The following is a 26675-nucleotide window of genomic DNA, read 5'->3' on the forward strand; positions in this document are numbered from 1 at the left end:
AAGTCTCTACCCTTCATATAGCCAGAATTTGCTTCCTAGTGGAGCAGGAACATGCTCACATTCATTTGTTTCAGCACTGTGAATGTTTTATCTTCAATTTTTAGAATATTAATATAATGCTACCTTTCGCAACTGTGTAGTGAGCAGATGTGCCATTTGTGCCATCAATTTAGTGACAGAATGTAGTGTGATGTTTCGCTACTGCAAATTGTCACAGCAGTTCTTTTACATTATGTTGCTGAAAGAGCACATTTTGCAAAGGTGTACTTATTTCTATTGTACTTTATTGCTCTGTTCTTATTTTAAACATGAACTACTAACATGCCCAAGTCTCTACCCTTCATATAGCCAGAATTTGCTTCCTAGTGGAGCAGGAACATGCTCACATTCATTTGTTTTCAGCACTGTGAATGTTTTATCTTCAATTTTTAGAATATTAATATAATGCTACCTTTCGCAACTGTGTAGTGAGCAGATGTGCCATTTGTGCCATCAATTTAGTGACAGAATGTAGTGTGATGTTTCGCTACTGCAAATTGTCACAGCAGTTCTTTTACATTATGTTGCTGAAAGAGCACATTTTGCAAAGGTGTACTTATTTCTATTGTACTTTATTGCTCTGTTCTTATTTTAAACATGAACTACTAACATGCCCAAGTCTCTACCCTTCATATAGCCAGAATTTGCTTCCTAGTGGAGCAGGAACATGCTCACATTCATTTGTTTTCAGCACTGTGAATGTTTTATCTTCAATTTTTAGAATATTAATATAATGCTACCTTTCGCAACTGTGTATTGAGCAGATGTGCCATTTGTGCCATCAATTTAGTGACAGAATGTAGTGTGATGTTTCGCTACTGCAAATTGTCACAGCAGTTCTTTTACATTATGTTGCTGAAAGAGCACATTTTGCAAAGGTGTACTTATTTCTATTGTACTTTATTGCTCTGTTCTTATTTTAAACATGAACTACTAACATGCCCAAGTCTCTACCCTTCATATAGCCAGAATTTGCTTCCTAGTGGAGCAGGAACATGCTCACATTCATTTGTTTTCAGCACTGTGAATGTTTTATCTTCAATTTTTAGAATATTAATATAATGCTACCTTTCGCAACTGTGTAGTGAGCAGATGTGCCATTTGTGCCATCAATTTAGTGACAGAATGTAGTGTGATGTTTCGCTACTGCAAATTGTCACAGCAGTTCTTTTACATTATGTTGCTGAAAGAGCACATTTTGCAAAGGTGTACTTATTTCTATTGTACTTTATTGCTCTGTTCTTATTTTAAACATGAACTACTAACATGCCCAAGTCTCTACCCTTCATATAGCCAGAATTTGCTTCCTAGTGGAGCAGGAACATGCTCACATTCATTTGTTTTCAGCACTGTGAATGTTTTATCTTCAATTTTTAGAATATTAATATAATGCTACCTTTCGCAACTGTGTAGTGAGCAGATGTGCCATTTGTGCCATCAATTTAGTGACAGAATGTAGTGTGATGTTTCGCTACTGCAAATTGTCACAGCAGTTCTTTTACATTATGTTGCTGAAAGAGCACATTTTGCAAAGGTGTACTTATTTCTATTGTACTTTATTGCTCTGTTCTTATTTTAAACATGAACTACTAACATGCCCAAGTCTCTACCCTTCATATAGCCAGAATTTGCTTCCTAGTGGAGCAGGAACATGCTCACATTCATTTGTTTTCAGCACTGTGAATGTTTTATCTTCAATTTTTAGAATATTAATATAATGCTACCTTTCGCAACTGTGTAGTGAGCAGATGTGCCATTTGTGCCATCAATTTAGTGACAGAATGTAGTGTGATGTTTCGCTACTGCAAATTGTCACAGCAGTTCTTTTACATTATGTTGCTGAAAGAGCACATTTTGCAAAGGTGTACTTATTTCTATTGTACTTTATTGCTCTGTTCTTATTTTAAACATGAACTACTAACATGCCCAAGTCTCTACCCTTCATATAGCCAGAATTTGCTTCCTAGTGGAGCAGGAACATGCTCACATTCATTTGTTTTCAGCACTGTGAATGTTTTATCTTCAATTTTTAGAATATTAATATAATGCTACCTTTCGCAACTGTGTAGTGAGCAGATGTGCCATTTGTGCCATCAATTTAGTGACAGAATGTAGTGTGATGTTTCGCTACTGCAAATTGTCACAGCAGTTCTTTTACATTATGTTGCTGAAAGAGCACATTTTGCAAAGGTGTACTTATTTCTATTGTACTTTATTGCTCTGTTCTTATTTTAAACATGAACTACTAACATGCCCAAGTCTCTACCCTTCATATAGCCAGAATTTGCTTCCTAGTGGAGCAGGAACATGCTCACATTCATTTGTTTTCAGCACTGTGAATGTTTTATCTTCAATTTTTAGAATATTAATATAATGCTACCTTTCGCAACTGTGTAGTGAGCAGATGTGCCATTTGTGCCATCAATTTAGTGACAGAATGTAGTGTGATGTTTCGCTACTGCAAATTGTCACAGCAGTTCTTTTACATTATGTTGCTGAAAGAGCACATTTTGCAAAGGTGTACTTATTTCTATTGTACTTTATTGCTCTGTTCTTATTTTAAACATGAACTACTAACATGCCCAAGTCTCTACCCTTCATATAGCCAGAATTTGCTTCCTAGTGGAGCAGGAACATGCTCACATTCATTTGTTTTCAGCACTGTGAATGTTTTATCTTCAATTTTTAGAATATTAATATAATGCTACCTTTCGCAACTGTGTAGTGAGCAGATGTGCCATTTGTGCCATCAATTTAGTGACAGAATGTAGTGTGATGTTTCGCTACTGCAAATTGTCACAGCAGTTCTTTTACATTATGTTGCTGAAAGAGCACATTTTGCAAAGGTGTACTTATTTCTATTGTACTTTATTGCTCTGTTCTTATTTTAAACATGAACTACTAACATGCCCAAGTCTCTACCCTTCATATAGCCAGAATTTGCTTCCTAGTGGAGCAGGAACATGCTCACATTCATTTGTTTTCAGCACTGTGAATGTTTTATCTTCAATTTTTAGAATATTAATATAATGCTACCTTTCGCAACTGTGTAGTGAGCAGATGTGCCATTTGTGCCATCAATTTAGTGACAGAATGTAGTGTGATGTTTCGCTACTGCAAATTGTCACAGCAGTTCTTTTACATTATGTTGCTGAAAGAGCACATTTTGCAAAGGTGTACTTATTTCTATTGTACTTTATTGCTCTGTTCTTATTTTAAACATGAACTACTAACATGCCCAAGTCTCTACCCTTCATATAGCCAGAATTTGCTTCCTAGTGGAGCAGGAACATGCTCACATTCATTTGTTTTCAGCACTGTGAATGTTTTATCTTCAATTTTTAGAATATTAATATAATGCTACCTTTCGCAACTGTGTATTGAGCAGATGTGCCATTTGTGCCATCAATTTAGTGACAGAATGTAGTGTGATGTTTCGCTACTGCAAATTGTCACAGCAGTTCTTTTACATTATGTTGCTGAAAGAGCACATTTTGCAAAGGTGTACTTATTTCTATTGTACTTTATTGCTCTGTTCTTATTTTAAACATGAACTACTAACATGCCCAAGTCTCTACCCTTCATATAGCCAGAATTTGCTTCCTAGTGGAGCAGGAACATGCTCACATTCATTTGTTTTCAGCACTGTGAATGTTTTATCTTCAATTTTTAGAATATTAATATAATGCTACCTTTCGCAACTGTGTAGTGAGCAGATGTGCCATTTGTGCCATCAATTTAGTGACAGAATGTAGTGTGATGTTTCGCTACTGCAAATTGTCACAGCAGTTCTTTTACATTATGTTGCTGAAAGAGCACATTTGCAAAGGTGTACTTATTTCTATTGTACTTTATTGCTCTGTTCTTATTTTAAACATGAACTACTAACATGCCCAAGTCTCTACCCTTCATATAGCCAGAATTTGCTTCCTAGTGGAGCAGGAACATGCTCACATTCATTTGTTTTCAGCACTGTGAATGTTTTATCTTCAATTTTTAGAATATTAATATAATGCTACCTTTCGCAACTGTGTATTGAGCAGATGTGCCATTTGTGCCATCAATTTAGTGACAGAATGTAGTGTGATGTTTCGCTACTGCAAATTGTCACAGCAGTTCTTTTACATTATGTTGCTGAAAGAGCACATTTTGCAAAGGTGTACTTATTTCTATAACTCAAACTTGAAAGCCGTTCTTGAAGTAGCTTACTGCACCATTGCTGACACTTTCTTAGCATGCTCAGAATCCCTATTCTTTTGCTAATCATGCATAGCATACATGGGCCGAGTGGTAGACTGTGTTGGCGCAACGGAAGAGCTGTGGGTTTCTTTGTGGTAGCAATTCAGATGAATATAGATTGCTATTTCTTTTTTTCTTTTTTGCAGGCGCATGTCATATGGTGCTGCAGCATCAACTTTTGCCAGCAGTTGACCTTCTGCAAGTGTCGACAGAATGTCTCTTCTGTTTTGTCTATATTGCAATAAATAGCTTTTAAACAAGATCTTTATCTTGCATGAGGTGCTATTTATTATTCTTCAAGGACAGACTTCATCTGCTTTGTTACAATAAAATTAACATCTTGGCAGTTAAAGTTCCGCAGTGAAATCTTTCACTGCCAGGTTGCGATACACTGAAATGACTTGACATGTGTTTTGATGCATTGGTTTAGTAGGAGAGCCATGTCTAAGCAATAATTTTAAATCTCTACCAACTACAAATATGCTGATGTGTGCATTGTGGTCTGCCTCTGCATGTCTTTGTCATAATTGATAGAAAAATTGGTACAAATTGAAGCAATCCTTTGAGTAAAATAATGCAGAGACTTCATGCTGAATTGAACAGCGCTAAGACAGGATGGTTCATGAGGCAATCAAATGCTGACTTCTAAAAAGGTTTTATCGAAAGAAGGTGTGAATATGTTTTCATTTGCTGTGTGTTTTGAAATGGCTGACCAGCACAGGTGCTCAAGCTGCAATAGTTTGTATATATACAGGGTGTTTCAGCGAACACTTTCAAAATTTATTTAAGGTTGCCTGTGGCAGATAGCCCAATTCTAGTTAATGAGCTAGTCTACTCGATGAGGCGGACATTACTTGCACAAAAAATTGAAATCCATAATCGACTAATTAACAAAAATTAACTAATTAAGTTTTTAACTAATTACCCGATGGCCCATATTGCAATTTACAAATTGTAGCCGTGGAGTTGGCAAGGCGGATCCACTTAGAATTAATTCGCAGGATGACACCAGTTTCGAGATATTAATTCGCGAACTTTGCGGAGAAATGTATTGGCGTTCCAGTTAATTTTGTGCTTCAATGCAAAAAGCAACGTTTTGGTAAGAACTTAACTGGAACGCCAATGCATTTCTCCGCAAAGTTGGGGAATTAATATCTCGAAACTGGTGCCATCGCGAGAATTCGTTCCAAGTGGATCCGCCTTGCGAACTCCACGGCTACAATTTGTAAATTGCAATATGGGCCATCGGGTAATTAGTTAAAAACCTAATTAGTGAATTTCTGTTAATTATTCGATTATACATTTCAATTTCGTGTGCAAGCAATGTCCGCCTCTTCGAGTAGACCAGCTCACGAACTAGAATTGTGCTATCTGCCACAGGCAACCTTTAGGAATTTTTGAAAGTTCGCTGAAACACCCTGTATATTCACACCTTGTTTGAATTTTTTTAGTAGTCAGCCTCGTCAATCCTCATCCTCTGCCTGCCAAATCAGTTCGCTGTGGATTACCGACATGCCAATGCTTTAGTTAATGTCATATTTAGGGCTTAACTATCATGCTAGAAAAGAGGTCACTGCAGTGTTCTGATTAACTGATGTTTGATATCCATTCCAAAAGGTTAGCCAACTGTGAAGTGGCAACTTCTAAGAGAATTTGGCATCCCACTTGTACGCTTGCAAGCATAAAGATGGGCATGTGAAAGCTAACCTCAAAAAGCACAACATTTTGATGCCCTTTAGCAATGTAATCAAAGCCAGTATTGCAACACCATGTTCCAAACATTAAGTAATAATTGTTTGTTCTCTCCACGACACCAACAGCATTTCAATTAATCCCGGCCACGGCGCCCACACTTCGATGAAGGTGAAATGCAAAAACGCTCGTGTACCATGCGTTGGGCGCACGGTAAAGAACCCGAGATGTTCCAAATTATTCGGAGTCCCTTACTATAGTGTGGCTCATAATCAAATCGTGGTTTTGGCACCTAAAACCCCAGAATGAAAATTTTCAGACAAGTGGTTGAAATTAACCAGATTCTCTCCATCGCATGTGTTTCCATGTAAAATTCTTGACTGCTCTTGGAAAGGATTGCATACAAGGTAGGTTAATGGCAAACTTCATAAAGGGACAGTAAAAAGAACTATGCCATAAAAGAGACAAACTTTGAGTAAAAAATTATCACCACTGTCTAGAATAATCTATGCAGCTAAGATGTAAACTATTAAAACAGTCCTGTTAGCTAGACTTGGGTCAGTTGGCCACTCAAGTGTGTGGAATCTTGTAGGTAGTCCATACTTTTAGGAGTCGCACAAACCTTAAGGGACGACTTGAGTCTCAGCTGCACCCTGTCCACTCTTTCTCCTGTTGCTTTTTACCAGCATGCAACAGGAAACGAGGGGGCTGCTGATGTATTTTTCTCTCGGAATTCTATTTTAACTTGCAAGACGGTCTTTACTTGAGTGCATTTCAAAAGCTTAAACTTCCCTATGTAGTTTCCTGGCCAGACAAAAAGCAATGCAATATTTAACAGTATGCTGGAAATAAGTGAAATATTACCGAGATGGGAGTACTGAGAGCATCACTTAGCACAGCACTATGCAAGCTTTTTATTATTTAAGTGTAGACTAGAATTAGGCTTGGCAGGAAAGACTGATTGCTGTGGTAACAGAAATTTCTGTGATTCTTTGTTTTCAGGGGCTTTTTCGCTGGTACTTCATCTTACCAGTTGTACTTGTGAGGAATTTGTCAGCAGTACAAACGTTTCTTGAGGGGTCACTTGTATGCTAGAGTCGGGAGATCCTCTAAAAACAAATGCTGAAGCGTAAGTTTGGTGTTGAAATGTTACCCGTGGCAAGGATGATATGCAGGGTGTCCCAGCTATCATGCAGCACGATTTAAAAAAAGATGAACGGCGTTACGCGAAGCAAACCTAGTGCGTATTGTTTCCAGTGCAGTGGAGTAGCCGGCAGTAATTTTTTCGTTACTGAGATTTAATTAGTTAATTGCAATTAATTATCTCACACACGCGCGCGTGCGTGCGTTAACTCGAGAAGTAATGTCCTAATTATCAAAGTGTCAATGAGAACAATGTAGAGCATTAAAAACTCCCGATGCAGCTTTCTATTGCTCAATACGTGCTACACCAATGTGTTTTTCCGAGCGTGAAAGATACCTGCGAATACACGCAAAGCGCCTCGAGCGGACAGTCGTGCGGCAATTCTGCGTGTGTTCGCGGGCTCCTTTCACACTCGGAAAAAAAAAACATTTATGTAGCACGTATTGAGCAACAGAAAGCTGTATCAGGAGTTTTTCATGTTGCTCTACAATTTTCTCATTGACACTTTGATGATTAGGACATTACTTCTCGAGTTAGATAATTACAATTAACTAATTAAATCTCAGTAACAAAAAAAATTACTGGCAGCTACTCCACTGCACTGGAAACAATACGCACTAGGTTTGCTTCACGCAATGCCATTCCGCTTTTTTTAATCGTGCTGCGTGGTAGCTGGGACACCCTCTATAGCATGCTTTAAAAAGTTATTTTCAGAACTCCATCAGCATATAAGCCAAACTTCATTACTTTGAACTTTGTATTTAACCTGAAACAAATTTCATTTGGATTTGTGTGGCATTCTACATTTCTACAGTTGTCATTATGTAGCAAGCGTTAATCACTTTTCAGTTTGATTTTTTGATGCTACATACACCTGCTTTAAACTGTGTTTCATGCTATGAAAGGTGCACATAGGCTCAATTTTCAGTATTTCCTATAATTGCATGGTTCTTCTGGGTAATAGGTCCTACTCGAGAACTGTATTTTTCAAATCTTTTATTACAGTTATTGTATTGAGTGTGTGTGTAACACAAAAATGAAAGTTTGCACCAAGTGGTCGTACAGACAGACTGGCTGCATTAAAATTGCTGGCTTTACGCCAACCTTCTGAAGAAGACCTCTTCTGAACCTTCTGAAGAAGTCGATGTGCATTCTTGAGCAGCATCTGCAAGAAGTGCAAAATTAATGCAGCTCAAACAAGGCCTCTCGTATAATGGAACATTTGTCAAAATCGGCAAATAACTTTCACCATAGATTAGTCAATTCTAATCAAAACGGAATGGGCATGTGAACAGCATATATTGTCCTGGGACCTGAAGACAGGGCAGGGCCTTCAAGTTAGTTATACTATTACAGCCTGATAGGCCTTGCATATCGGCCAACTGTTATGATTTTATCGTATTTCGAGACCTTGTTTGCGAATGGTCGTATTGACACCAATCATTTCATTTTGTTCCTATTTAAGGTTGAACTGACTTCAGCAGAATGCAAACATACAGTTGTGAAGGTATTTTTTCAGAGCCTTACTTTTTGTACCCGTTAGATTATTTTGACCTATCCGCAGCAGCACCACCGCAAATGGCAGGTGAAATTTTGGCTGTCATTATATGGATATTTCACGAATAAGCATCATGAACGTTCCCATTTTTCTGGGATGAAAATATTGTTTTGATGCGAGTTTCCTATGCAAATTTCTGAAGCGTATCTACAGGTAATTTTCTTTAACAAACTGTGCGTCTTCACTAATGAAGAACATTTAGTATTTTTCAGCAAATTTTGGTGTTATTGCGGTAGTATTTTTTATATCTTAAGGTTGGCAGGTCTGGCTTTTCATTGGAGACTCAAGATAACGAACCCACTTGCACTGAGTGAAGCTCCATTGTGCTAGGGCACTCTATTTTCTTCTATGTTAGTAAATAATGCGGTCGGGCATGGTCAGTCTTCCCGGCCTTCGAATTATTCACTCATTCAGCATCAAGCAGCAGAAAAGTGCTACCGTTGTGGCACGTCTCTCTTTACATATGTGGTTTTGAACAAATTGGAGAAATTGTCAGTTATGCAGGTTCATTATACAGGACTGACCAACACCTTTTGCATAATGCTATAGCAAGTAGACAATTTTTTCTGTGAAATTGCTGGAACTTGCAAATAGTGCATATTGTCAAACAGTTATAAGAATGCGAATATTTGACACAATGTTGGGCCTTTTTAAAGATGATGGGGCAACTGAAGTTTGAAAGACATTTGCTGGTGGTACGTATGCACTGTGTTTCCCAGACAATTTCGTTACTACGTTTGAACATCTCGCACATCCAAATGATATCAGAAGTTTCATTCTAAATGTCTGTAAGGAAGAAATATATATAATCCTTGCGGCCGATCAGAGAAACCTTTACCTGAATGAATAAACTTTTCCTTATGCCAGCTTTGAAAGCAAAACGTGTACAGCAGTAATTGCGCTACTTCGTGCAACGCCGTAGCTCGCGCGGTCATGAATATAGCGAAAGACAATTATTTCTGGCGCTAGTACAAGGGCAAGTCGAATGTAAAAGATACGCTGTATTGGTGCCCCTTTGTGCCATAGATGTAGCCAGCGAATATTATGTTACTCAGTTGATCACCACAAGCCCCTCTGCACCAGCATGCACCAGACGGGTGGTGGTGGTGAATTCTTTATTTCGCTCAAAAAGAGGGGACCAGTCCAAGGACTGGTTGCGCTGGCTTAAAGGAGGTCGGCGGGGATCCCTTGGAATTCCGTGGCCTCTACCGCACGCTGGATGAGCCGGCGTTGGTCTGCTGCACCAGACGGGCTGCGCTGTACAATATCAGGCGCACGCCGAAGTGTCAAACTTCGCGGAAAGCGCGTAGTTATTTCAGGTGCGAAGAGCCCCGCGCTCAGGAGTTAGGTGTTGGATAGACTAGTTAGATCTCCGTTAGGTTCACTGCACTACGCGATAAAAGTAAATCGTGTGAAGTCGCGGGCAAGTACTGAACGCGATTGAAAACATGCGCTGCCTCATTTTAACGACGCGTAAACGGGTGAACGAAAACACCACCTTAAGCATTATATTACTTACGTGACATAAGTCGTGGCCTCCAGGAACACGTACAATACCTCCGCCTTCGACGTCCATGTGCATGTGCGATGTGTGACGCTGGCGAAAAGGGCGGACACGGCGACGTTGCTACACAGCGCCGGCTTGCGCACTGCGTTGCCGAGGCGCTAAGCCACGTGCATATTTCGAACGTCAGCACCACCGAATTGTTCAGAAATACGGGTCTTACATCACCACATTAGAATAAACACTACAATAAAGCGCGGTCGGCGTGGCCCAGACACCGTCAGACATTCAACGCGCCCTAAACGATTCGCTCCCTACGCACGTGGGATGCAAAGTCGCTGCGCCCGACGCCGCCCGGTCCTGGCGATAAGCGAGCCGCGCTCAGTGGAGACCAGTGCCTCAAAAGTCCCTAAGCGATTACGTCCCTAGGCACCTAGGAGCTTCACGATTGCCATGACAACCCGTGTTAAGCGGAAGTCACATGACCCGCAGTGCCACGCCCCCGCTGTACCTTCTAGCATTTGTAAATACGCGGGTTCGGTTGCTGCGCATAGCAGGTGATTTAATTGAGCAAATACGTGCTACATTATCGGTGTAAGTAGTGAAAACTTAGGCTGTTAGCCTTACTACCGTCAATCTGTCGGTTACCACATATTTCGCTGTGACCCACTGCACATTTCTTGATATCCAATAACGATCTGCTTCAAATATCTCTGTTGAAACCACCTCTTCAAGATTCTGTTGATCGTGTAGCTTATTATATTTCTTGTTTTTTTTTCGCTTACGACTCGCGATGGGCAGCAGCGTTACGTCCGTGAAAGCATTGCTTTCGAGCAAACCTTTTCGAATTAAGTTTTCGCTCATATGTCCACGAGATAGCAAATTTCAGTGTTACATTAGCCACTATATTTTCCAATTTCATGTGACCTAGATTTAAGCTACCTGAGGTTGTAATTACGCGCCGGGGCTTTTTAGCAAAAAATAGTTGTCAGCTGAAAATCAAAGCGGGGTGCCACTTTTTGGATGTTGTGATGTTTTTGAAATTGATTATATTTTTCCCCTAGTGACGCTAAACTACTTACCGATCACATGCTTGAACTTCTGAAGGAGTACTTGAAAGGTTTTCCTTCCAACCCAGTATTATAACTGACGCCTGTCACAGGTATGACAGTGGTATTTGCCCTGCCGCACTGCCATGAGTTCAAGATCCAGATGTGTCTCATGTAATAACTGTGCTCGCCGACTGTCTCTACCCGTATGTCACTAGAAAGTACAAAGGATACATTTCTGCATTGTTGCAACATTTATTTTTCGTTAAATGTTCAAAATATATTTTTCTTTTCCTGGTCAATAAGGACTTGCACAGATTGCAGATTGCATAGCATTGCATAGTGGGCCTGTAGGTGTTTTTGAATTTAATGTTACCCTTCAAACTGGCTAAATATGTTGACAGCAACAGCGAATACCTCCTTGCTGTATTTGCATTTCCTTGGAATGTCTGTTCCGTGTTCTTCATAACAGTACATGGTGCCATTTAGTTTCTACCGTGTCGAATTGTGCACTGACACTTTCAAATGAGCAAGTGTAGGTTTGTATTGTAACGGAAATAACAACATCAGTGCTCCCTCAATTGTCTTCATCACCGCCTTGCTAGTGCCTTCTTCAATGTGCGAGAATGGCTTGTAACAATATTTTTAAGTGTTTCATGTGAGGATATGGAATGCAATAATTTTCTTCTTTTTCTCTGAACATATTCAGCCGGAAAAACATGTTGATAGCTATGCCTTTTTCATGTTGGCCATAGCATTTTGTAGATAATGGTATGTCAGCTTCGGAAGTGTCTGAAGAGTATTGTTAGTTGGTGCATAATCAATTTTGTTGCTACTGGGAGGATCACAGGCACTTTTTTGATACTATTAACATGTTTTCATTTTTCTTTTTGTGGCTCAATCATAAGTAGACCTGGTAACTTTTTTAGTTAATTTGTCATTTACTTTTGTTACAGATCAATATTACATACTAGTTGGGATATGAAGCCATTTGATGTTGCATTCATGGAGAATCCTGGCAAATCCCTCGTCATGGGTGTGCCATATTTCATAGGCAACACTCATTATATAGTCTCTCTTCTTGTGGTAAGAATGTATCCCAAAGCCTGTTTTGGATGCTTGCAGAGCAGTTGAGATTTAAACATCAATGCCAGCTCACAAAGCACCTCATACGGCAATCAGCCAGCCACCTCCGCAGATGGGGAATTTGGCAGTTTGCAATCGTACTGTTTCGGTTTTCCTTGGCAGATATTTCAATTGTACACAGTGGAATATATTGTAGGACCATATAAAAATAATGCGATGACAATCGCCATGTGGTTTAAATTATAGTAGATTACGACCAGCATTAGCTCAAGCGCTGCTAAAGGTGTGTGGTATGTAAAAATTAATAAAGTGCTGGTTTTAAATTAAAGTGCAGCCTAGCAGGTTTCGAGAATTTTTACTCTGGCAGAATGACAAAATAAACATTATTTCAAATCAGTGATGCCACGCTGATGAGGCTTGGGCATGAACATCCTCTAGTAATAATAAGCCTGCCAAATTCACAAGGATCTTGAATGAATTCTTCACTAGGCTCAACAGTTTTGTTGTTGCCCTATATTGTTTCTATAGGAACAGTGCACAACAAAAATCTTGCGGCTTCCTGTTGTCTTAACACCCTATAATTGCCTTAGATCCATGGTTCTCAGCCATGGATGTGTCGGGGACCCCTTGTGGATTGGTGGAAGTGATGGGGACCACTTGCAATGACAGGAGAGGGGGGGGGGGTATAAACTAACCCAACATGAGGCGTGAAACAGGTGCCTTTTATTGCTACTTGGCAAAGAATGGTCAAACAAAAGTGCCACTTCAACTCAATCTGGACAGCTTGTCAATACGTGATGCAGTCACGCTTAAGCAGAGTCACATATCCGCAGCCACATTCAACCTGTTTCTGTATTTGCTTTTCAAGTATGCAAGCATGGAAAAAGCATGCTCGCACGCATATGATATAAAACTGCAACAAAAGCTTTACAGCCATCTTATGTAGAAGGGGAAACATTTCTGCAGTCCCCAACTAGAATGCCTCAAGACTTGCAGCGGCCACACAAAAAAAAATTGGTTGCTTTTTTGTTAGTGCGGGTTTTGCGGACCCCCATTTGAGAACCACTGCCTTAGATGTAGAGCCATTTGATGTTCATCAATTAATATCTACACAGGATTTAGATGACGCCTTTAAAGACAAGTGTCCTTCATGCTTCCACATAAAGGAGCACTGACATAGGAGCTTTCTGCTTAATTTTATATTAATCTGGTTGCACATGCCAGCTTTTAAGATCACACCATGCCGTTGAAAAGCTGGGTGTGCTTTGAGCGATTCTTAACGAATGCCATGACTCACTAAATAAAATACTCTTTTGACCCTTCTCAAACATCATAACTAAAATTAATTTAATTCTGGTGTTCTACAAGTCACAACCGTGGTTGCGGACTCCGGCTTAATTTTGATTGCCTGAGGTATTTTATAGTGCACCCAATCCACACATGCATTCTTGTATTCCGCCCCTATCCGAATGAGAATTGTGCTGCTGAGGTCGCCACAGCCAGGATCGAACCCGCAACCTCAGCAGCTTCTCAGACATTTCTGTGCATTCAGCACAAAATGAGTCTGCTCTACAAACTTTTCTACTGGCACTTCTCAGGGAACATGGAGCATCACCCTCACCTTCCAAGTGACTCCTCCCATCACACATCAAATGTGCACCAAGAAAGGCCAATGTTGTGGTGCAGAGAGGCCTTGACATGTTCGGCATTCAATAGCACAATAATGGCAAGACTTACTCACAAACTGGAGCATGCATCATTTGCTTCTGATCTACCATGCCATGATGTTGCGAAATCATGGAGCCACACTGCCTTTGGCATTTTTAAATGTTCGCATTAAGGATAATATATTTCTTGTGCACAGAAGCAATATAAAGTTTCATAGTGTAATTAACTGATTGACAGCTACACACGCATAAGAAAAAGATTGTGCCAGGACTACTTAAACTCTGCAATGTTTAAATTAGCTTGGCCCATTCTTGCAATGTTACACATTTCATATGAATGCAGGTCACTCATTACAGTTATGCCAGCTTTTGTACGTTTTAGACATGCAATGTTTGCCCCAGTTTTATACGGCGATCATAGATAGCCACACCATGTTGGTAGAATAATTCAGAAGTAAATTTTAGTAAAAGCACCATTTATGCCCGGGCTTAGACTATGCCAGTGTAATTTGTGATTCTCATCAGCAATACCGAATCAATAAACTTGAACGTGTTCAGAAATTGGCAGCAAGATTTATTTACTCTTCCTATCGACGAACGCAATCTGCAACAGCCCTGCTAACAAGGGCAGGACTGCAAACGGTAAATGGCTGGAGAAAAATAGCCTGCGTAAAGTTCCGTTATCAGTTGAACGGTGAATTTACCTCAACTCACCTGCTCCCACCTGGAAGAATGTTTTTTACCCTATAACTCACGAGTTGATGTGTACAAATATGAATTTCTTGTTCACACTATAGCTATGTGGAATAACCTTGTTCCTGAAGTTTTCAAGTGGTGTTGATGGCTTGATTTTTTTGAACGGAATTTGGAGTTTTATTTTTTATAAGTTGTATTATTATAGTATTTCTTTCTTGTAATGTGTATTTTTATCTTTGACAGATTTTACTCTATTGTATATGCACATCCCACCCTGCAACAACCCAGCCCGTTTGGGCTTACAGTATTCTAAATAATAAAGTAAAATGGGGTTGCTCCATGTTGAGGTCTACAAGCATGGCATTGTAAATGGGCGCCAGAAGCAGCAGCTTTTCAAGGTATTTTGCTGCACCATGCAAAGTCCAATTATTGTGCCCCTCTCCACTCTCGCTGGTAAAACCTGCTGGTGAACAGGGGGCTTTCAAGGTATGCTCTGCTGTTCCTAAAATGCCGCCTGATGCGGCCATCTGTTTTGCCTGCAGGACGAAAACTCCCTGGCCAGGAGTGCATCAAACATGCAGAAACGGCTGTCGATTGTGCTACTGAAGTTCTAGAGATGAACTGTAGTTTTGCTCTCAGGTTGAAAAATACAGCAATGCTGTAGCAAGCAGTGTGGTGAAAGCTGTTGCAGGGCTCTTCCAAGGCATAGCCAGCACTGCATGCACATACTTTGCACACACAAGAGGCTTTAGCAATAATACTTCTAGTAAATTGCATTTGTCCAGCTTCACTCTGTTTTTAATACTGGCAGGTTTTAAAATCCGTGAGAAAAGGTAGGTCTTTTTCTTTTAATTGGCTTATGCACAAGAAAGTGTGTGTGCATTGGAAGGGGTTAAGGCTCCTTTATCAAGTCACAATGCTTCCTGGCATGATAAAGCGAAGCCTTGTGCATTTGTCTGCAGTCACTCACTGCGCTTTCAAACACACAATCAGAACAGAGAGCACAGGAAAACACACAAGCAGTAGATTCAGCAATTTATTTGAAACAAATGCAGTTTTATTTTACAGAATGACCACATTCCCAAAAAGCAACCACATGCTATGCACATAATACAACCAACTTAGGTTAATTCAGCAGCTGTTAATGTGTCCTACCTTTATATGTTCAAATGTTTCAAGTCTCAAAGCGTGCCCCTGCTTTGAAACTTGTCCTTTTAAATTAACCAAATGCTAAATTTAGCACGATTACCACACTGATAGAAGAAAACTACATATTAAAATGGCAACTCCTTGTTGAACAGAAAAGTGTATACAGTAGACTTCCGTTAATCCAACTCTGGTTAATCTTTCGGTTAATTCAACTCTGACCAAAGATCTTGGCCAGCTCCCATGCAGTTCTACGGCCCTAAACATTTGTTATTTTGATCCTAAAATTGGCATTCGCCAGATAATCCGAACTTGACCAAGCTACAGGCATGCACCTGACCCCAATAACGACCCCTTTTAGTGGCAACGTCTTTCTCGGCAGAGCTTAGGGGACAGTGAATGCATTAAACAAACGTCTATAAACGCTATTTTTGACCCACCCTAGGAAGATTTTCAAGCCATAACGGTAGCTCACAATGTCCGATTATGGTATTGACCTGGTTCTAAAGGGCACATTTTGTTTTCGAAGGAAATTGAGCCGGAAACTGCCTGCATTGTGCACTCGAGTGCGAAAATAAAACCGCATTTGCAGCATTCATACGCTTTACCGCATAACATGGCTGTATTGCAGCGAGGGAGACTTTAGAAAATCAGCTGACATTCTCAAAAATCAGGTATGCGTTAGGTTTCTACTTGGGTTTGAAGTTTTAAGTCATTTGCACTTCAGTTTTATAGTTTGGAAAAATAGAAAGTTGGCGCACGTTTGTTTCGGAGGCGTCTTAAAGTCAATTACATACTGCCATATGAATCAGCCGTGTTTTAGCATTTTTTTGCATGTTCAATTCGACCCGCCGCATAATTAGATCAATTTCGTTGGTGCCGTCAGGGTAGAATTAACGAAAGTCAACTGTAGAAAGCCCATGCTGATGCACCAGGAAAGTAACCTATGCTGCTTCACTGCATGTAGTCTTGCTTAGCCAGCAAAAAAAAGCATAGGAAAGTAACCCATGCTGCCTCACTGCATGTAGTCTTGCTTAGTCGGCGAAAAAACATGGAAAATGTGGCTCACACAATGTCCACAAATGTTCTGTTGCAGATTCAGTCATCCATCTTATCCAGTCTTTACAGTGTAGCCATATCACCATTTGCTTAGCCTCCTATTTCCCAAAAAGTCATTGCAAAACAAAAAAATTTGTCGCAGTTTCACCCGAAAGGCGAAGCACCAATTGCGATAGCAAATTAGTAGAGATCTATACAGAGTAAGGATAGTAGTTTTATCAGCTGTATAAACTTGGACATGCAGCAGCACCAGCAACGCGCAGAACTGTTGTCGACGCCGTCGGCGTTTGCCCGCGTTCGCACCGAACGCGTGCAGCGTTTTTATATAAATACGCATTTGGTGCCGCAGCTAAACGTCGCCTCTCCTCCCTCCCTCACAGCCTTTCGCGCGACGGAAAAAGTTGCGTTTACTCTCTATATATGGAAAGCAGGAAAGAGACGCTTAATTCTTAAGCCCTTCAGGGAGCACGGCGCAGAACGCGCGTTTGCTCTCCGACGTGCGTTCGCTCCCCGTGAAAGCGTGCGTCCCTCGCGCCCTTTCACTCGCACATACAGCGTCCTGAGCGCGGCGACGATTTCATCGCCGTTGACATCATACGGAACCTCACGGCGACGGCAGAAATCTGCTTTGGAGTGTCCATATAATTGCTATCGCAATAAAAAAGTGATCTGATTCACATGTTTTTTTGCCATCCAAGCAGTGTTTATTGTCGTTTATTATTGCTTTCTGTAACCTAACCTGCATGTTAACACTGAGCTATATGGCAAGCTTACTGAAAGCTAAAAAAGAATACTGGGCATTTACTTCTCCAAGTTATTTTTTTAGACATTAAATGTTTGGTGCTTGATGGCGAGCCGCATTTGGGGAATGCTTGCAAAAACAGTAGCTTACATTGTCTTTCACTAGAATAGAGATATTAGCATCGCTGAGACAGCCACCGCCTAATTGCCTATGAGCAAGACGCTGTGGATCTGTTCATTGCAGATCCAGAAATAAAACAGAGGGCAGGCAAAAATGAACTATTCTGTATCATGTACATTTGCTCTCAATTCACATGCTTACTTTATGATGCCAGCTGCTAGAGTTTTAAAGAGAACTTCGCAGAGAAACTTCATCGAGTATCTTCACGTGACCTGAACTTCCACGAACTCACCAGGAACCAGATAAAGAGCAGCAAGATTGGTCACAACTAGAATTTAACAATATTACTAAAGAGTCATGCGACACGGCATATATCTTGCGTTGCATTACCACAAACATGGCTCCACATAATATTTTTCTCTGAAAACATATGTGAATGCAGGGAACTGCAGTACGTTTACCATTGCAGTGAAGTTGATCAGCTCGATCACAGAGAAGAGAAAGGAATGACAAATTGTCCTCCAGCCTAGCCCCTCCCAAAATGGCAATTCTTTCTGACCAGGTCAATCTTATATGTATTTTTATTTTAATATAAATACTACAATGACTATGGATATTGTATCGGAGAGTAGATAAGAGTTGGTCAGCAATGTCAAATGCACACAACCTGTGACTTGCAAAACAAATGAAACTGGTCACTATTTAATGACAGTTTTCTTTTGTGTGTAACAACTTGGCTCTTGACAAGTTTCCCATTCTATAAAGGTTTATATAGTGAAATATTTGGAGGCATATTTGAGGTATCACCTAACCCAAGGGACTTCCAGTGGCAGCCTGTCTGGATCTCGTGATTCCTGACAGCCACCAAAATACAGCACATCTGACTGCAGCTGTGGGAAAACGAGGGATAAGGGTTGATTGTGAGATTCATGGCAGTTCCCAAGTTTCTAACCTAGTACCTCCTCTATACGAGGTCGAGACTATGCCACTAGACCACTGCTATGCTGCAGTCGCCATAATATTACTCATTGTACAGCTGGGCTTGTTGGTAAAGATAGACAGAATGCCAACTCAAGTGACCATCGTGTGTGTCTGCTCATCCGTGTTCTCATGCTGTGGCTCAGCCTTGAATGCATGCGTAGTTTCAACACTGGCTACTATATTTTGACTACTAATATATGTAGCGATCCACATCGCCAGTGGCCACGGCACAGGAAGGTAGAAGAGGACGACGAAGAAGAGAAGCCTGCTTAAGAATGACACAATAAACAGATGGAGTCACTAAGTCTACGTAGAAACTTTACATTGGCGCAGTCGAGGTCTGGAACCTGCAAATGAAGATCAAGTTCGACATCACGCGCCGTGAGGGGCGACCCGTCATCGTGGGTTTCCAACCGGATGGTGAGAGATACGTCGGGCTGCCGGAGGACACCACCGCTCCGAGTCTTCTGGAGACGATTTCCCATGTAGCCGGAGCCTCTGTAGATGACCTCGTCACTCAAGGTAGTGTGGCTGTCAGCATGAATCTTGATGATTTGGATGCTTGTTTAGGAAGAGCCCCACCGGCACATGAAATGCAGACGCCAGCTAATTTCACTGATTCTAAGACAGAATGCATAATTCGCGCATTACAAGAAATACAGATGATGCAGATGGCACAGCAGGAGCAGCTGTTAGCACTTGTTATTTCAGCTGCTAATGTGAGAGGGAAGCGCAAAGACATTTTTGTGAAACCAGACTTGTTTGATGGCACTTCATCAGGCGTAGCTTTTTGGCTAGATTTCTACGAATATGCCTGTAACAAAAAAGAATGGACAACAGATGAAGACCGCATACGTAATATGAGACCTTTTCTCGGTGGGAACGCACGGAAGTGGTTTGACTTGCAAATAACATCGCGTGGAAACACTTCTTGGACAGAATGGAGGAAAAGCTTCTCGAGTGCCTTTCAGATGAATCCTGTAGAGCTCTGGAATAGTGCTATTGTCTACAGGCAGAGAGGCACTAATATCAGAGTACGTTTTTGAAAAGTGACGGTTGCTTCGTACTGCTGACCCCACATTGGCGGATTCTTCTGTCATCGCTGTTGTTGTACATGGTATGACTAGACATTATCAAAGACAGATTCAAGTGAGGTCGCTTACTACTATGGACTAATTGCTACTAGCACTGACATATGCTACATATCCTGAATACCGTGCACCTGATAAGGAGATGTCGGTCGGCAGAGGCGATTACCGTGACAAGAACACAGCCACATCATTGGGGGCAGAAAAGACTAGCACTGATTGTAACCGATACTGCAGCGTGACGCCCAATGTAAAGGCTCAGGACTTGAATGAAGAGAAATGTACTGTTGAGGAAACGGTGTTTCTCACGAAGACAGGCATTTTGAGTGTCCAGATGCTAGTGGATGGCCGCACTTTGTCAGTCTTAATTGATACTGGTGCTTCTGTAAGTTTATTCAACGAGAGCCTAGTCGATGCTGACAACATTGTGCGTGGGAAGACAATTCGTGTCTACGGCTACGATGGTTCTTGTCGAGAATATAATAGATGGACGTCAGCTGATGTGGATTTTGACGGTTAAAAATCAAAGGTTCAAGCATTGGTGGTGCCCAGAGTCAATTTTGATTTTATCTTAGCAAGACCTGATATGAAACGCATGAAGATTTATATCCTCTGGAATGATTTGGTCACCATAGGAACAGGCTGTCATCAACTTCATATCGCCCAAAATACTGATCGTAAGCTGTCTTCAGCAGAGGATGTGCCTTTGAAGTTTCCAGAGCTTTTGTGCATTGGCTCATATCCAGAAGCCACAACAGCCCTTGAGGTGCCTTTCCTCTTACGTGACAGCACTATAGTGAAGAGAAAGCCATATAGTCTCAGCCACGAAAAAAAGGTATGGTTAAAGCAGGAGCTTCAGGGAATGTTGGAGGCGGGAATAATCAGGCCTTCTACTTCGTGTTTTGCCTCGCCTATTACGATTGTTCCAAAAGAAGATGGGTCATTTCGTCTCTGCACAGATTATAGACTAGTAAACAAGCAAACAGATCTCTTCCCATATCCAACGCCGAGAATTGATGAAATAATTGACGAGACTGGAGGATGTCAGTGGTTTTCCCGCATTGACCTATGTAAGGGATATTGGCAGGTACCACTAAGAGAGGATACCAAGAAATTTGCAGCATTTGTTACCCCTTTCGACATATACGAGTACAATAGGCTGCCGTTTGGATGGAAAAACTCCGGATCATGGTTTCAAAAGATGATGAACGATGTGCTAAAGAAATTCATCGGAAAGTTCTACAATGTGTATGTGGACGACATAATTGTATACTCGAAAACAAGGGAAGATCATGAAGAGCATCTGGGAAAGGTCCTCGAAGCCCTCAGCACTGCTAGACTGAAGATCAACATTAAGAAAATTGAATTCTTCTGCAAGAAAGTGGTATTCCTTGGAAGAGTATTTGATGGAAGAATCAAGGGCACTAAAGAGGAGAGCGTTCAGCGCATCAAGAAGCTGGCCAAACCCTATGACATTCATTCTTTAAGAGTGTTCCTTGGGCTCGCAGGCCACTTCCGCGCGTTCATAAAAGACTATGCGAGAAAAACTAAATGTCTCACTGCACTGACACAAAAAGGCATGTCATTCGTATGGTCCGAAGAATGTGAGAATAGCTATCTGGAACTTGTAGAAGCCATATTCTCCGATCCTGTGCTGACACTCCCAGACTTTGATTTGCCGTTTGAGCTTTACACAGACGCATCTCACTACGCTGCTGGAGCCATTCTTTATCAAAGAGATTAAAATGAACAGCCTGGCCGGGAACTCAAAGTCATCGGATACTACTCTTGTACCTTCACGAAACCACAAGAAAACTACACGACAACGGAAAAGGAAGCACTAGCGGTTGTAATGGCCCTAAGATACTTCAGAAGCTACCTGGAAGGCAAACACTTCAAGCTCTTCACTGATAATCAGGCATTAACGTATCTCTTGGAGCTCGCACTGCCAAAGGGCAGAATAGCCCGCTGGGTGAGCGAGATTCAACAATTCAGCTTCGACATAACGCACAGGCCAGGCCAACGGCATCAGGACGCTGATGCATTGTCCCGACTCCACGTACCGCAGGAGATTTCGAAAGAAAGTGTTAACTTGATGCAACTTTGGGAGGGTACGCAAGAGATAGAGCTGCGCAAGGGGAAATTCTATGTTCCTGAAACAAAAGTGTCCACAGTGCTGAAGTTATATCACAGCAGTCCACAATGGGGAGGACATGATGGATTTTGGAAGACCTACCACAAGCTCACCAACAGGTTTACGTGGAAAAACATGAAAGCAGAGGTTGCCAATTACGTCAAAACGTGTCATGAGTGTCAGATGGTTAAATCAAAATACAAGCCTTGTGGGAACAGAATGGTACTGCCAGAATACTCAACGATCCCATTCGAAGTCATTCTTCTTGATTTTGCTGAGCTCAAAAAGAAAGGTGAAGGCGTTAGAACTCAAGCTTTTCTGGTCGCCGTGGATGAATGCAAGCGCTTTGTTGCCGCCAAAGCTGGACGAAAAGATGCGAACTGCGTCATATCTCTTCTCGAGCGGGACATCTTCAAGAATACTAAAGTAATTGTTGCGGACAATGGACCAGCTTTCAAAAGTGAGAAGTTGCGCAAATGGGCTACTGAGAAAAACATTGCGACTCGCTACCCAGCCCCATATCATCCTGAGGCTAATTCTCTCGCCGAGCGCATGATCCGGGACCTCAAAATGTTTATCAAGCGATACCCAGAGTTTAAGGGAGGCTGGAAGAGTGCCTTGAAGGCAGCAGTGTTGCACCACAACAGATCCTACACCGCAGGCATAGGGTGCAGCCCGCACTTTGCTGCATTCGGCACTATGCCTTGGTTGCCGGCTGACCGAGAGCTTTGCTTAGTCGACCGAATTAATTTAAAGGATTAGCCAAAGACCCAGCTGCAGCGACAGAAATACCGGATGACTATGAAGATGCACTTTGATCGTCGCCACAAAACAAAGATGCCAGAGATCGACCCTGGATCCATGGTACTGGTGCGAAAAGGATTGGACTCAAAGACTCCATTCACTGGTCCATACTTTGTTGTTAAAACAGCTAAACAACAAGGACTGTTGAAGACCATCTATTATAATGGACCAAGTGGTAGAATTGAAGAGGCATCTGTCGGAAATGTGCTTCCATATTACCATCGTCAGGGCAACGACAGCAGGCCGGGAGAGTGTAGCGATCCACATCGCCAGTGGCCACGGCACAGGAAGGTAGAAGAGGACGACAAAGAAGAGAAGCCTGCTTAAGAATGACACAATAAACAGATGGAGTCACTAAGTCTACGTAGAAACTTTACAATATAATTTCTGTTTTTTAACTTGTAGCCAACTAATGTACCTCATACTACATTCTGAACGTTGCTGCAGTGTAGTGGGATTTCTGTGTAACGCACTGGCCTCTACCACCAAATGCCTGAAAAATGAAAAAAAATAATTATGTATATCCCACACACTGTGGGGATTTATGTTTAGGATTCTGCCGAGCATTGCAGCATTGACCAACGTGTTTGTGTATGGCGAGTGATTGCACGTGTGACAAGCATTGCGAGGAGAGTACGAAGGCCCTTCGCCTTCGTACTCTCCTTGCAGTGGTAGTAATATAAAGGTTTCTTCGCCTCTTCCTGCCTACACTGTGGTGGCTACTGTTTTGCCGAGTCGACAACATGTCTTATGCGGTATACACAAATGGTTATGAGCCCATTCTTGGCCCGTCTGCTGATTTGGGCATGTGTCACTGTGGCACAAGGAGTATAGAATCATTACATGTAGTATTAAGATGAATGTCATACTTTTGTGTGCATACACCTCTTGTCAACATTTTTCACTCAATGAGCACATATCACCTTCACCCTCAATGCAAAAGTAGTACAATGTCACACAGTGTCCATGTTGTGGAAGCTGCTACAATGAAGGGACTGGGAAATGTGGGTGAATCGCAAAGCTGGAGCTGTCTAACAAAATACCTCAAAGTGCTGCCACAAAGGAAGAATGGGAGAAACTGACATGCTCTCACTTTGACGAGCAACTTGTACATGCACACTTGCTTCGACACATATTGTGCACCATAATGCATGGGCCACTACCTCATACACCTAGCTACACATTGGCGAGCGCGAAGTATGTGCACAGAAGCGGCCTAATGGTTAGAGCGTTGGATTGTTATGTTGGGAGACAGGCTTGGACTCGCTGCTAGACATATTTTTGTTATAAATGGGAAAGACCAACCTACTGCAAAGTGCTTGGTATGAAGAAATAATTCTTTGCATTAAAACTTCTCAAATCCAGCACATGCAATATTTAGTAAGTGCTTTTTCACACACCTAAAATGCTCTGTGGTGGAGCACGGTGGTGGCTTTGCCACAAGGTTGACGTGCATAACAGTAAAGAGTAATGCAACAGCGGCTTTTTCACATAACCAAGGTTCATTGCGGTGCAGCACAGTACAACAACCGCGGCTTCCACACAAAGCTAAGGTGCATAATGCTACAGGAAGATGCAGCAGTGTCTTTCACAGACACAATGTAGAGGCTGTTTGCGTGCACTTCAATGATTTTATAATTGGCTAAAGTGGTTGTGAATCTTGCGACCTTAATGTTTTTAAAACGAAGCTTTATATGGCTAAGCGAAACGAAAAAGCGTGTGTCTGTCGCCTGTGTACAGATAACTATCATCATCAGCATTGGCTCGAGCACCATCTCTTCCGCAGCTGGCTTGCTGGTGCCCCTCTGGTTTCGCTCATGCCACTGCTCCCGCGTTCGTTGTCTTCTTCCACAGCTGGCTCCGTTGCGGCTCATAATTCCAGCGTAGAATTTCCCTTCTCTTGTGCCGTCTTAATGGGGAGGCCGCATGAGCCATTGCTTAAGGAGGTATGAGCCACTCGTTGTCTTACGTGACGGACAGATTTAATTTTGAAGCAATTTAATTTCAAAGAATTGCAAGCGGCAATGGCGGGCAAATGCTGCTAACCACACCGCCAAGCAAGCATGAGACATCGAACGCAGGCGACAATGGCAGACGCATCATCAAGTGACGTCGTTCTCTACGTCGCAGCCGAACGTGTGTGTAACCTCATTAAGAAACACAAAGACGTAATTAACCCAGTCATAAACACCGCGGCCGCTCGTTTCAGCTTTGGTGGGTAACCATCTGTATGGAGTGCTTGGGCAGTGATTTTTTCTTTTTTTGTATGTCTTTTTTTTCCTTCACTTTTCAGACTGCAGAATGCTTATTTCTACATTATATTAGGGCAAATAAGTAGCTTTTTATTTTCAACGCCATTTAAACAGTGCGTAGTAATAGTGACCACAGCATATTAGTGAAAATATAAAAACGTTTGCACAATGCAGAACAATAAGTTTTGCCTCTAGGATCACTGACTGTCACTTACTGAGTGCACATAAAAAGCACTTCCAAAAGGTGGGCTCAAATGCTCAAACTTCAGTCACAGGATGCATTCTTGGCGTTCACCAAAATATGGGCCATGACCCTGACACTGCCTATATCAGATTCACCTTGCAGTTGTGAAGTGGCCTGTGAAATTCACAACTAGATGTGATATTATTTTAAAGTAAAGTACATGCTATAGTTTGTACCTGCAGTTGTGTCTGTTCACTGCATAACTGGCACTATCTAGAACACTTGTGATAAAAACAGTTCCCCAAAACAAAGGCGCTCCTTTTTGTAAAACTTCCGTGACTGTATATCAGGTCTGATACAGGCACAAGATCACAAAAAGGGTCTGAGAATCCAAGACCCATTTCCTTGAGGCAAAGACCTCAAATTTAGCATAGAGCCAGTAACCAGGAACAGTCAGTCCTACTCACACATGCCTATTTTATTTTCTCATTTAGTTTCAGGTTCACCTAAATTATTGCCATCATGATAGCCATCAAATAATATGGTAGCATCAATTTTTGTATTGTTCATTTAAGCATCGAAATCTAAAAGCTTGCAGCAGAGTGAAAGGTCAGAAGGACAAGGGAAGAGAGGGGAGGCATCATAGACTAAAATTTCATATTTTTAGTGGGTTGCAGGGTAATGGAAATTGGCAAGCACTAATTGAGCGACAACGCCACTGCACACAGGAAAAGCAGATTTAGCTGAAACACAGCAGCCTGTAAGAAAGAAAGGCAACAATCATTCTTTGCGATGCTTGGTCTGAATCACTGTTTTACATGCCATCGGTGATCACGAACATGCTGGAGGTGAAGCATATGCTGTGGCTCATTTTGCGTCACCTGTGCAATTATCTTACTAAAACCATATGTGAAAAAGCATGCCAACAATATCAGAATTGAGCCCCATTTGTGTCATGAAGCATCACATCATAGCCACAAGAACGTTCAGGTGTTGCCAGAAGTAACCTGAACAATGACGACACATCTATAGTGGCATAACTTTAACAAACTAAATGCCTTGGCAGGAAGATTCACTGAGCTAACACCCCCCCCCCCCCCCCATCTACGGCAACCCAACCAAAAATCTCGAGCACCCTCTGAAGAAAAGAAGACGCAAAAAGGCACTCAATGTGCACATTACAGGGTTGCAGTGCCCAATGTATCATTTATGCTATGCTGTGTTTGATACCTACAAATTGTGATTTAAACATAAGAAACACAGGAGCCTATAGTCATGTTTTTTTCTATGCTCGATCGAGTTCTCAGTTATGGATAGCTTAGCAAACTAATTACTAATTAGTTACTATGTAGCGACAAAGGCAGGCACCAACAAAGGATGTGAAAGAAGACGGTTGTTGTTGTTCGTGCTCACTCTGCTTGGCCATGGACCAAGCCCCTTCTGTGATAAATCACATAAATCACGCTTAGAGCTAAATTTGCACACACATTT

General features: G+C 41.6%; 1 protein-coding gene across 8 annotated transcripts in view; it reads right to left on the reverse strand.

Annotated features, from left to right (window-relative positions):
* Positions 1–26675, reverse strand: part of LOC119454627 (keratin-associated protein 21-1-like) — a 569870-nt gene that overhangs the window by 146722 nt on the left and 396473 nt on the right. The window contains exon 1 of one of the 8 annotated variants that reach the window (XM_049666919.1): positions 12740–12749. The exons of the other annotated variants lie outside the window; for them this stretch is intronic. The gene's annotated coding sequence lies outside the window, so the exon portion shown is untranslated. Of the gene's footprint in view, positions 1–12739; positions 12750–26675 lie in introns of those variants that run through there. 8 annotated transcript variants of the gene reach the window in all.

This window comes from Dermacentor silvarum, chromosome 5 (genome assembly GCF_013339745.2).
Source record: "Dermacentor silvarum isolate Dsil-2018 chromosome 5, BIME_Dsil_1.4, whole genome shotgun sequence".
Lineage (NCBI taxonomy): Eukaryota > Metazoa > Arthropoda > Arachnida > Ixodida > Ixodidae > Dermacentor > Dermacentor silvarum.